We start from the raw sequence: 12,656 nt of genomic DNA, 5'->3' as shown, positions 1-12,656 counted from the left end.
AACAGCTCCTTGTGACAAGGGCCTCCCTGGTGTCCCAACCCTATCACTAAGCAGAGGAGCTGAATCTTCACGTTCTGCATAAACCTGAAACATCCCCCAAATTACTAATCAAACTGACTCCCCAGTCAAAATAACATCCCACGGTTGTCCCAGCTTCCTCCAGCTATGGCCAATGGTACGCCTGCAACCCTTCCACCTTCAGTAGGTGTGGGTGAAAGTCCCCTCTCCAAATGCAGTGCCTCAAGGATGGGATGCTCAGCCTGACCCAGACTGCCAGCTGCAGCCTCAGCCCTGGTGTGAGGATCTGGGCTGGAAGATGTTAAGGAGAACAGCAACACCAAGCTCAGAGCTCAAAATCAGCACCTTGAATCACATCCAAAAGCAAATCAGAAGTCAGCACAGCTTCTGGCAAACAGGTGCTGCCTCGTCTGTGGCTGATGCTGCTCAGCTGATGGCTTCAGCTCCAGTCGTGGGCACCAAAAGTAGGGACAGGGGCAGCTGCAGGCACTGCGTCCTCCTGGGGACACTTCCCCATGTACCACTCCCCTCCTCTGAGGGGATGTTGTGGTACTGAGGCAAGCAGGCTGCCATCTGGATCCAGGGCTGTTCATATCTGATGACTGCAGCAACGGCTCAGTGCTTGGGTGAAGGCTGATTGTGGACAGATTACAGGGGACACAGCGTGTTCACTTCAATCCATGCTGCGTTGCTATTACCCAGACTGCAAATAAAGCCTCATTTTTCATGCAAAGATGCACAATGGTTAACATGAGCAAAGCTTGCCTGCGAGGCATGCAGGTATCAAATCAATTTCAAAATGGGTCTCCAATTACGACTGATGTTGATTTGATTTACATTTTTTTTCTGGCTTGCCAGATGTTTATGCTACAAGCACGAAATTCAGCCCAGTGCCACTGGACTGGAGTGAGGCTTATAGGAAGGCACAAAGGTCTCCTCCTACAGAATGGCACGTTTCCCTTGAATTGCTCTATTCCTTCACCACTCAGAGCTGTGCTTCAAACTGTTTGGGTATGTCATGTACACACAGAGGAGTGAGGGCGCTGAGCCTCTGCACAGATCAGACCCAGGCTTGCATACAGCAGCTGCCAAGCCCCAGGAGCAGGAGGGTGGCCCAGGCTGGGTGACAGCCTCCCATAGGAAGCCTCTGGGCTGCCTTGCCTTGTGCTTTACCCAAGGAGCAGCAGTTGGAGGAGGATTTGTGATTTTGTCTGTGAGAGTCCATTTTGTAGGTGGCACTCTGAGGCCCTGAGGGCTGCCAGGCCCTGCACACCACTGTGGGCCCATAGGGCCCAGCCAGGTGTTAGGGTGGGGGCTGGAGGGTCACTGAGGCACAGCCCCTGCCAACCTGTGATTGACACGATGACAATTGGGCTCCAAACCTCACTCCTGCCCGGCCCCTGCCCTGGACTGGTGATCCAAACTGCGTCATGGCAAAGGCCCATGAGAGTTGTTCAGTGGCACCTCTCTGCTGGGGGAAGGACCAGCACATGTGGGGACCCTCATCTGTCTCCCAGAGAGCTCACGCAAAGGCAGCGTGCCCTACCACCACCACAGGGCTGAACACGCTGTGGCTGGGAGCACAGTCAGGCCTGCCCACTGGCTGTGTGCTTCTGGAGCAGGGGCATGGCCTGGCAGCCCTGCTGCTCACTGAAGGAGGGGTTCCCGTCTCTGCCGCCCCTCCGTGCCTCATCCAGTGCCAAGCAGGAGCACCTCAGCCAGCACAGGAGAAACCTATCAGGCAGCAGAGGGTGAGGATCGCCCGCCTGCCCACCTGCATGGCACAGCGCGCCAGGCTCTGCCCCATACCTGGAAAAGCAGAGGGGACAGCTGGGGGCACCAGGGGAGGGAAGGTTCAGTTTGGCCTCTCCAATCCGCAGAAGGCATGCAGCCCTCCGGCAGCCATGCGGTACGATGGGGCTGGGCAAGTCCAAAGGCCAGGCACCTCTGCCAGCTGCCATCCCCAGCCCAAGGGGCAGCCCTGGCACACGGGTGCTCACAGGCTGCTCTCACCTCTCCTGCTTTCCTCATGCCTGCCTGCTCTCCCCGTCATGCCTGTGTGCTCCCCTGCACCCACCCGCAGCCTCCAGCACACACTGACACACACACACCCTTACAGCACACACGCCCCAAGCCATGCACATCACGACTAGTACACATGTGTGCACGCAGTGCACGCCGATGGAGCGGTGCACACGCATGCACCAGCATGCGATCACATGCCCACAAACACTCGGGCTGGTGCTGCTCCCACACACAAGCTCAATGCGGTTTGCATGCACGCGGAAACGAGGACACGCTCAGCTCTGCGTCTCGCAGACATGCAGGCTTGTTGTGGAGCTCACACCCCAGCACAAACGCACACGGTGGCTCCGCAGTGGCTCCCACACGCATGCACACACACAGACACACACAACACTCAGCCCGGGGTTCTCGCGCACACACACACACGCAAGTGCAATGTGTCTCCCAGGGCCGCAGTGACAGGGCCATGCCTTGCAGCAGCTGTGCACACCCCTGTGCAGCCGCGGAGCCCCGCACGCCGCACCCGGCGCTGCACACCTCGGCCTTCCCACGGCCCCGTGCTCGCCCTTCACCGACACCCGTGGGGTGCTGAGGGCCACGCCCCCGTGGGTACAGGATCTCTCACACACACACAAACACGAAACCCGTTTGCTCCGCAGACCCTTAACTCCTTGTTAGCCCGTCTCCGGCACCATCGAGCCCAGCTCAGCACCATCCGACTGGATGCCGGCACCGTCCGGCTCAGCGTCCTGCACCACCCACCCACCTGGCATCGTCCAGGCCGGGCTCTGCATCACCCAGCCCCGCGCCCGCCCCGTCGGGTCTCGCTCCCGCACCGTCCGGCCCGGCTCACACCCGGCTCCACCCGCTCCCTCGGCTCCGCACCCGCCCGTCGGGCCGACCCGGCGCCCCCGACCCGCGGCCGTGTACCGCCGCCCACCCCGTCGGCCCGGCCCCGCCGCAGCCCCCGCCGCCCCCTCCGCCCGCTCACCTCGATCCGCGGCGGTGGGACGCGGAGCCCGGGCCGGAGCGGTCCCGCGGCGGGGCAGCGCCCGCTCCCCGCAGCGCCCCGGCGGCAGCGGGCCCGGCTCGGCTCGGCCCGGCCCGGCCCGGCCCGGCCCCTGGCCGGCCGCCGCTGCCCCACTGCCCGCGGCGCGGTCCGGCCGCCTCTCCTCTATGCGGAAGCTCCAGCGGCACCGAGGCGATGCCCATTCATTCAGCTTGTCCCCCGCAGCCCTCCCCTTCCGCCCCGCGCTCCCAGACTCCTGGATGGAGTCTAGCTGGTGATGCTGCAGCGGTACCCAGAGCCCCCGGAGAGTACAGTGCGGAGATGAGGGAGGGAGAGGAGGAGGAAGGAGAGCAGAAGGAGGGAAGAGGAAAAGAGAGAGAGGGAGCGGGAGAGAGCGAGAGATGGCTGCCCCCAAAACCAGAGCTGGATCTAGACAAGACTCTGGGATTTCCACAAGGAAATGAGGGCAGGGAGCAGAGCTGGGCCGGCACAGCCCCCTTCCGCTGGACGAGCACAGCAACGGTGCAGTGACCGGGGATGCTGTGACGGCCGCAAGGACAGGCTAAAGCTTGGGTAATGCGGGCAGCAGGCAGGGCCCCGTGCGAGGCTGGGACAGAGCCAGGGTTCCCCACAGAATGAAAGCACCCCTCCCTGAGACTGCTCTGACCCTAGCGGGGTGCCCACCTGCCTGGCCAGGAGCTTCAAGTGTGCCAAAGCCTGAGGGGCACCCACCCTTTCCGTGCTGCCAGTCCGGCATGCTGACAAGCAGGGAGGCTGTGTGCCTCCACCTGCATCTGCCTTTTCTTAGCCACACTCTGCCAGGGCCCCACCACCCCCAGCTCACCGAGAGCCCCTTGGAAAGCAGTGGTGTCCACGTGTCCTGAGCCTCAGCACCATGTCCTGCACCCCACATCGAAGTTTCTCAGTCTTTCCTAATCTGGGGCCTACTTAACCCTCTGACCATCTGCCACAGCATTTTCATTACAGCCCTGCACATATTGGGCTCAGTTCTCCACTTGCTTCTCTTCTGCCCGTGTCTCTGCTATCCTCATTACATGCACATTAGCTATGGTTTTGGAGCTGAGTGCTCACTCAGGAAGTGTGGGAGACCTGACTGGGCTGCCCCATGTGAGAGCCGGGTGTTCAGAGATCAGCTGGCCACCAACCCTGTACCTGCTGTGCACCTCAAAATCTTCAGCGCCGGGCCTGGGGGATAGCGTGGTACAAGGCTCATGGTTAGTTTCTTGTCACTTTACCCTTCGTGTCTTTGGCTTTCTGGGGAAAAAGGCTTCATTTTCCGAGGAAAACAGAAATATACATTTATTTATTTATTTATTTATTTGTTTGTTTGTTTGTTTTTCCTTCCTACAGCAGATTCAGCAAAAGTGCAGCTGCCTTCTCAGCCCTGAATACAGAATTCTGATCATCCCTAAGAGGAAATGGCCAAGTTGAGAGGAACAGGGAGCCCAAAGCACTCTCCATACCCTCTACAGGCTTTCTTGGCCCAGGCGGTTTCCTCCCCCAAGTTCCAGAGGTATCTGGCTCCCTTTGCAGAACAATGAAGGTGTGCATGCTCTGTGCACATCTACCAGCTTCATAATCTTGTTTTTCTTCCTAATGTGAAGTTTGGGAGGTTATTGGTCAGTAATGGAGACTGGGGCCAAGGCACGTGGGGGAGAAGGGAGAACAGAAGCTGAAGGAAGGGCTGACTTCAAAAAGCACCATGCTGCTGCAGAGGGAGAACACATTTCATCTCTGTCAAAGGCAAGAATGCTTCCAGCTCGTAGCAGATCTGCTCAGTCTGGGATATTTTAGCTTTGGGGGGCAATGCCATTTCCATCATCCTGCCTGTTCTGCAGTCCTCCCAAGTCACATCTCAGCCCCAAATGCCCAAGAGAAATAACAATCAAGGCATGAACAGTTCTATTTATTATTGTTTTTACCTGGTGTTTTGTCACTTCTCAAAAAGAAGCAAACACCACTCTGTGTCCTGAGCAATCCCCAGCAGTGTGCAGTGTCCAGAGCGACAGGGAGCAGCCCTGGGAGGTTGGCATGCCCTCTGCAGCTCAGCAGGGAGGAGGATATGGTGGGATAAGGAAGGAGACTGGGAGTACAGTGGAGCTGGGGAGAGAGTACAGAGAGGAATATCTGGGAAACAAACCTCACTTCTCAGGAACCAAGAGGGAACTTGGACTCTAACAAGAAAAGTGTGGCTGTAGAGGTTTTTCCGAATGGAGAAAAACAGCTCATGTTCCTGCTGGTATAGGAAAGAGTACAGAGAGCATAGAAATGGGGGACACAGAGCCAAGGCAGAAGGGAAGCAGCCTTTACAGGAAGGAGCGTGGTGAGAGCTCACGAGCCTGTTGTCAGGCTGGAGGAAGGAGTGTGCTGGGAATCAAGCTGAAATATTCTCAAGTCCAGCGTAGAATTCTAGCTGGAGGGATTAACGTAGAAGGCCTCATCTAGAAACACTCTATGGAGAGAATGTGCAGGATTTAGGCACAGCTGGAACAGGGGATGTCCAAGGGATGGAGCGCAGAGTGCACGGCCTCATCTGCTTGGAGAGAGCTGCAGTGAGAGGGGCTGGGCTCTGCTTTCCCTGTGCCAGAAATGGGGTGATGGGCTGAGCCCCCACCAGGAAATGTCAGCCAGGCTGGCTGGGCTTTTGGAAAGAAAAAGACAAGTCTGGCACAGCATGTTAGATCTGAAAATCACCATAGAGATAGAGGTTGGAGTTAGTGGGTGGTGGAGATTACCCAGAGCTAATGTGTGAAAGGAGAATAGAAAGGGCTGGAGGACACAAGGCTGTGGGCATCCAGCAGAAGAGGGAAATAGGCATAAGGAAGAGGCAGAGAATTGAAGATGAGAAAGGCAGGCACAAAAACCAGGGCAGGACATCAGAGAACCCCAGAAGAATCAGAGTTCTTAGCCTGCATGGCTAAGTGTGGAGGCCAGGAGAAAGAGGAAAGATGAGGAGTGAGCATAGCTCACCAGAGACCACCATGAGAAGCCTGCACACAGAGCCCCATGATGAGTAAGGGGGATAGAAGACAGAGAGAGTGTGACTGTGGGGTGAGGAGAAGGCCTGCAGGAGTGGGGACAGTGATTGGAGGCCATTGGATGTGGCACTGAGATGTTTGCACTGCATACATGATGGGCTGCAGCACTGCAGGAGTTTAGGGGGCAAGCAGAGCAGAGAAAGGATAGGGTATGAGGGGGCCGTCCCCGCAGAGAGGACAGGAAGGGATTGCTGCAAGAAACAGGGGGCTCCAGAAGAATCTCACCAAAGGAGAAGGGAGATTTGTTCTGCAGTAGAGAGGAGGAGGACAGGGCTGGCCAACCAGGGTCTCTTACATCCTTATGGAGGTAGCAGCAGGGTGCTATGTGGGAAGTCAGTCTGCTGGGAGGAGCAGAGTTATTTAGGGAGGAGAAGGCAGAACCAAAGCCAATGAGATCTGGTTTAATTCTCTTTGAGGACTCAGTGAGACTTGCACTGTGAGCAATGGACACATGGACTTAACAAGGGTGGAGAATGTGGGAGCAAAAGCCACCTTAGTGACACAAAAGCCCTTTCTGTTTCAAGTGCTACACTTCTGGAAGTTTAGATAGGGAATGACTGCAACTCACACTACAGTCAACTCTCTGCTGTTAAACATAAACAGTCCCTTTGGCAATTCAGCCTCTAAGGGTGACATAATTTGTTAAAGATGTCTCTGAACATTTCAGTCATAGTGGACACACATTCACTGCCAACATAAGAAATGACTCGGCTTAGCTCTGCACGGGGAGCAATCGATGCAGGGAGGGATGAGGAGGTCAGAGGAGGAGTGAGGTGGCTGTGTGGAGTGATGAATGTGCTGCTGAGCGTGCACAAAGCAATGCTGGAGCTGTTGAGTCTGTGGAACTATGAGAATAACAGCCAGAACTGCTTAGGAGCTAGAGGAATACAGGAGAAGCATCCTGTGAACCTGACCAGGCACAGCAAGGAAGCAGCAGGTCCTGTTAAGGTCCAGGTACCAGTGCTCTCAGATACAGGACATAAAAGGGGATGTACACCAAACACAGGGCAGATGGGCACCCTTGAAGCACAGGAGAGAGTTGTAGCTCCTCTACTGAGAACCTGCAGCCTACTGCAGCACAGACAGCTCAGGAGAACACTGAGGGGTGGGCTGTGAAAGTTCAGAGGCGTGCGCACAGCTGGGTTTGGTGCAGCCCTCTCCTGCCTCCCCACTAGGCTGAGCGCAGGCCTGCTTTGCTCGCATCTTCTATCAATGAATCACTGAGAAATTAACTCTTCTTTGTACTCCTTGCTGAACGAAAATGCTGGTGAGTAACAGCCTGGTTGCAACAACTCTACAGCTGAAAGCTGGAGCGTGGGACCCAGACATCGCAAAAACCAGCACTGACCCATGAGGGTCCCCTTTAATGTTCAGTCTGATATGAGGAGAAGCAGAGGCTTGTTTTCTAGGAGACAGAAAACAAAATGCAGGGAGCTGCATCTACCAGTGCTGCAGGGCTGGGCTGAGGGGCAGGCCCACAAAAAGCACTTCTGACTTGAACACAAAGAAGTTATGGCAGCATTGTTTGGAGCAGGCACGCACTCCCCAAAACTCGGTCCTTGTTTTTATATGCTTTCTACTCACAGAAAGTATCTCCCTGCCCCGACCTGTGGTGGCAGCAGCTCTCAGAGCATGCTCCCATCTAGGAGGAACGGTCCCTCGGAGCAGCACTGCTGCTCCTCATCACAAAACCCCCCATAACCAGGGAATGGTTAATTCCCCCTGATGTGACTCAGCTGGGGATCCAGAGAGTGCATTCTCTCCAAGGAAGGATGGAGCAGTAACCTCGTGGGCATCTACAACCAGATTAAGGATCTCTCACACTACCTGGAAAGCCAGAGGCCATCAGCACACCTGAGGAGAGACAGGTTCTGCAGAGACCACATTCATTGCCAGTAGCTGAGGGTAATAAAGCCTTCAGAGAGCATGCAAGAGAGGGCACACCAAGAGCTGGGGCCTAGGAGGGTAGAATAATGAAGTGGACAAAACTCAGTCACATTCTATCATTTGTAACGCACCAAGTCAATTCATTACACAATAAGACAAGCCATGAGCACAGTTGGACTGAGTGTATAAGGCCATATCTCATTATCTGAAGGGATGCCAGGGAAGAAGGCTGAGGAGTAATGGGATAAAACTGAGGGAAAGAGCTCAGAAATAAAGCTTAGGCGCTTACACAGAAGAGGAGCATCTGCAGTCCCATTAAGCCAGATAGGGTAGAGAATGAGGGACAGCCGGTCTCCTGCTGAGGAACAGAAGCTGCTGAAGATTGGGATCAGGGGCATCTCCCCCACAGGAAGGGCTGCAGCCTAAAGCACTTTATCAGCATTTAATGTCGTTCTCGGGAGCATTTGCTGTGAGCCACTTGAGGACAGAATGTGCCACAGCAACACGCCATCGCTCTGCTCCAGTGTGAGCGCGCATCTCTACGCAGGAAGTCATGGCTTGGGCACTAGGAAGTGACGGCACTGTTACACTCTTCCACAAGAGTTATTTTGTCTCTGCAAAGCTGAGTAATTGTGTTTGAGAAATGAGTCTGTACTGGGAAAGGTAGAGAGAAACGCATAAAGCACTCCTGGCCTGCATTGCATCCACTCAGGAGCCGAAGGGCAACTCTGCCTCTTTGGAAGGAAGGGGAGGGTTGGGGGGCGGGCAGTGGGCGGCAGGCCGGCTCTGCGGGGCTTTGCTCGGGAGGGTGCCCCTGCTGCTCCGAGCTCCAGGGGAGGTGCTGCACACAGCGCTGCTTTGCACAGAGCATGGTGAGTCAGTCAGATAATTTGAAGGAAGAATCGCTTCCAGAAAGGAAGGACAAGGAGGAAGCTGCTTGTTCTGTAAAGATGAGGCGAGGCCGGGGCGTCTGGATGACAGCGCCAGCACTGCTGTGCAAGCATCTCTCCGTGCTGTCTGCCTCCTGCTCCATTTTGCTCGCTTGGGCTCTGAGCTGCAGCTGCTCCCACTCACCGGTAGAGCCTGGGGCAAGTCTTCAGGCCAGCCAGGGCCGTGTAGCAGGGGCTCGGAGCCCGGATTTGGAGCAACACGTGGACCCTTGCATCAAATTTAACTCCCACTTCACTGCACGTTCACTCTCTGCTACTCCAGCAGTGCTGGGGCACAGTGGGCTCTGGGATGAGCTGCTCTGCTGCAGTTCTCACCTGTCTAATTGCTAACGACCACTGATGAATGCCCCTGCAACAAACAGCGAGGTGGTCCTCCCCAAGGCTTTAAACACAGCGCCGAATATCGGATGGACGCTGGGTACCTACATATCACAACTGAGATCATTCTCTAGATGCTTGTTGCCTGGCAGCCAAAGGCTTAGAAATGTCAATTTCTAATTAAAACCATGCACCTAAAATCCACACACCCTCCCCAAAACTCAGTATTTTTATACTCTGTTCTCAGCTCCAGTGGGCATGGTAATAGTTCTCAGCATGCAAACCACCAGGATCAAGCCACGTTTCTGCCAGGGAGGATGCAGGTGAGATATGTGCACCAGCTCAGCAGAAGAGCATTCAATTAAAAAAAAATAAAAAATAGATGTAACCTGGTAAGAAAAGAGATTTAGGATGTGACCTAGAAATAAAAATGAGGAAGGCTTCGCTGTAACACACAACAGGAGCAGAAAACCCAGCATCCAAGCCACACAGAGGATGGCAGCGCGATGTCACTTGGAGATTTCCATGCTGCGTGGAGGTGCTGGCAGCTTGGATTTATGGGGGTGGCATCTGCATCCCTCTCTCCTGGGTACCCTAATCATCCCCTGCGGCCCTGTGCTGCTGCCTGGTCAGCCATGGCTGAGAACTGGCTTTCTGGAAGGAAACAGAGACTAAACGCAGAGCTGCTGTGTGTGCTGCCCAGCTCGTGGGGTGTATAGGAACAGGAACGGTGCTGCAGGAGCCTGCTGGGGGCAGCAGGGATGGTAAGAGCAGGAACTGCCAGAGCAATCCACTCAGTGGAAAATTTCTTTTATTTTTGGACGAGAGCTTGAAGAACCTCTTTTTAGCATTTTTTTCTCGCAGAATAATTCTGGGTTTCTACTTCTAACTGACATTTGATTTCAACATCTGAGCTAGGGATAAAATGAATATTTTTGCAACCTGACTGAATTCAAACCAACATGCTTTGAAATGATGAAACTGTCATCTGCAGAGCAAAGCAGATGTGGGCAGGCAGCCACAGCCACGTTGGGTGCTGCAGGTTTTGTTGGTCTGGGTCAGGCTGGAGAGCCCTTTCCAGCCCTGTCCCATCCCTCTCATCTCAGGCCACAGCAGGCTTTGCCCAGGGAGGACTTGCTCTGTGCACTGGGCTCAGCGTGCACCTGCTGGGCAGTGGCTCTTGCTATTTGAGGATGTTTCACCATGATGAATAGGCCTCAGTACTAGGCTTATCTTTTCATCATGTTCCTTGCCTCTCCTCATGCTATATTCAGCTGATCTTGTAAGACGTTTGATTGGCAGGCCGTACCTAACACATTTTCTTTTAACTTTTGCAGTTACTTGCAAAATATGCTCTTAAAAGGACTCTGGAACCTTAATTTATTTCCTTTGAGTGGAGTAAGCGACCCTGAAATGGAGGCCAGAGTGAGATATTTCTTCTCATAGACGCACTCCAAAGAGCACTTCTCTTGTTTTCCTGAGGGTGGGTGTTAGGATTGAACATCACCTATGCCATAAAATCGTTCCCTCTGTTGCCTCCCCTCTAAGTGAGGCAAACACTCCCGGTGGTTAAGAGAGGGTCTCTTTATTTTCACATGGTTAGTAATAAAGCCTAATAAGTCATCATGGACAGACTGAAATCCCCTCTTCCTGGTTCAAATACACCACTGCATTACAAATAACATAGCAGCAGCAACTCAGCAGAAACCTCCTTCACTCTCTCCATCTTATTAGCACGAGGTGGCCCAGCAGTGCACATGGTGCTGCTGGTGAGCAGGAGGCTGCTGGCACACATGCTCACTGCTGGCTGTGCCAGCACTGCCCAGCACTGAGGGCAGCCCCAGAGAGGCTCCTGTTGCTGCCTTGTGCCTCTGCTGTGCTCGAGTGGCTGTGGACTGGGTTTGCTCCATTCTCATAGCCTGGCATCTTTGGGCCTTGCTAAAATACCCAGATCCCTTTGGATCCCATCTCCAGGTACTATTCTGGGTCAAAGCAAAGATAAAGCAGCCTTGTGTCAGTTCCCCTTTTCCAGGATGCTTATTTTGGAAAATGCAGCTGGAGAAAGAACCAGCTTTCACTTGGAGACACATCGAAACATGGCTTCCAGATTAGTGTCAGGTATGAGTTCCTAAAAGAAAAGTAGGATTTCCAGGGACTGAGCATCAGCAAATCCAACAAGTGGGATCCCTGAACTGTCACAGAGCAATTAGGTTAACACTGGCACAGAGGAAAGTCAAGAATCCCTGGGGAGGATTTTCTTTCAATGGATGGAAAGGCGTCCTTTGGGTGGGGGTGCCCAGTGTGGCAACTTTAGAGGTGTAGTATCAGCATCCCTTAAGCTGGGACCAACAGCTAAATCATCCAAAAAAGCCAACTATAAACTTCATAAAAACTGATAAAGCCTTTACAAAAGCCGAACAGAAATAGAAATAGCTGTGCTTTGTTTTTAAAATCACTTACAGCATGGACCATTATTAGTCTTAATTACCTCTCTGCAGCATGGAGATACCACTTTTTCACCCCCTCCCTGTATTTTTCAGATGCAGAAAGCACACAAGGCACATTTTAGAGGCGAAATAAAAAGGCCTTTGTGAAGTGCAGGGGAGGCTGCAGTGCCTTGGGAGCTGCCAGCCTCCCTGCTCCTCCAGCGAGCACAGAGCTGGGGCCACAGGGCACTGCTGCCTTCCTAGATTCAGCTCTGCACCCATGGGTGCCACTGTAGCACTGTGCTGGGGACTGCAGAGCTCTGGGGCAGACCCATCTCTCCTCTCCCTCCATCTCCCCTTCCCTTCCTGCTGAGGAGCCTGCTGCTGTTGGGAGAGGAGAGGCACAACCAGCATGTTATGTGCTTGGAGCATTACGGAGCATTTGCCTTTGTGTGCTGAGCATGGCCATGTTGGTAACGGGATCAGCCCCAGCACTGGAATGCATCCAGTCCGACTGTCTGAGGAGGAAAGAGATGGCAGAGGCACCATGCAAGACAAAACCCACCATTTCCCACCTCGGAGTCTTAATTGAAGTCTTACCCACCTTTTGCATAGGCAGATGGTAACAGGATGATGGGGAATGGTTTAAACTAAGAGAGGGGAGGTTTAGGTCAGATGTGAGGATGAAAGTTTTTACCCAGAAGCAGAGAGGCCCCGGTGCCTTCCATTCCAGCTATGCTGTGGTTTGTGATTCTATGAAATGAAATTGAAGGCAGAAAGGCAAGATCAGATGAGAGTTTTGGGGCAGGGGGTACCTGAGGTACTCCTTGCTGCAGGATTTTGCACATGCAAGAGTATATGGGAAAAGGATGAAATCAGAGAGCTGCTGGAGGGAGAAACCTGTGCAATGGGCACAAACTGGAATGAGGAGGAAATCCACTGTGAGGGTGCCCAAGCACTTCAG

The 12,656-nt window shown here is 54.0% G+C and overlaps 1 protein-coding gene across 13 annotated transcripts in view; it reads right to left on the bottom strand.

Annotated features, from left to right (window-relative positions):
• Positions 1-3,175, bottom strand: part of DLGAP4 (DLG associated protein 4) — a 146,454-nt gene extending 143,279 nt beyond the window's left edge. For 12 of the 13 annotated variants that reach the window (XR_014935868.1, XR_014935867.1, XR_014935869.1 and 9 more), the window contains exon 1: positions 3,035-3,175. The gene's annotated coding sequence lies outside the window, so the exon portion shown is untranslated. The remainder of the gene's footprint in view (positions 1-3,034) is intronic. The other variant, XM_085519904.1, reaches the window with a different exon arrangement.
• Positions 3,176-12,656: the final 9,481 nt, after the last annotated feature.

This window comes from Coturnix japonica, chromosome 19 (genome assembly GCF_054131305.1).
Source record: "Coturnix japonica strain WE chromosome 19, WE-NBRP24, whole genome shotgun sequence".
NCBI lineage: Eukaryota > Metazoa > Chordata > Aves > Galliformes > Phasianidae > Coturnix > Coturnix japonica.
The sequence above is the reverse complement of the archived record's forward strand: the minus strand, read 5'-3'. Positions and strand labels throughout refer to the sequence as shown.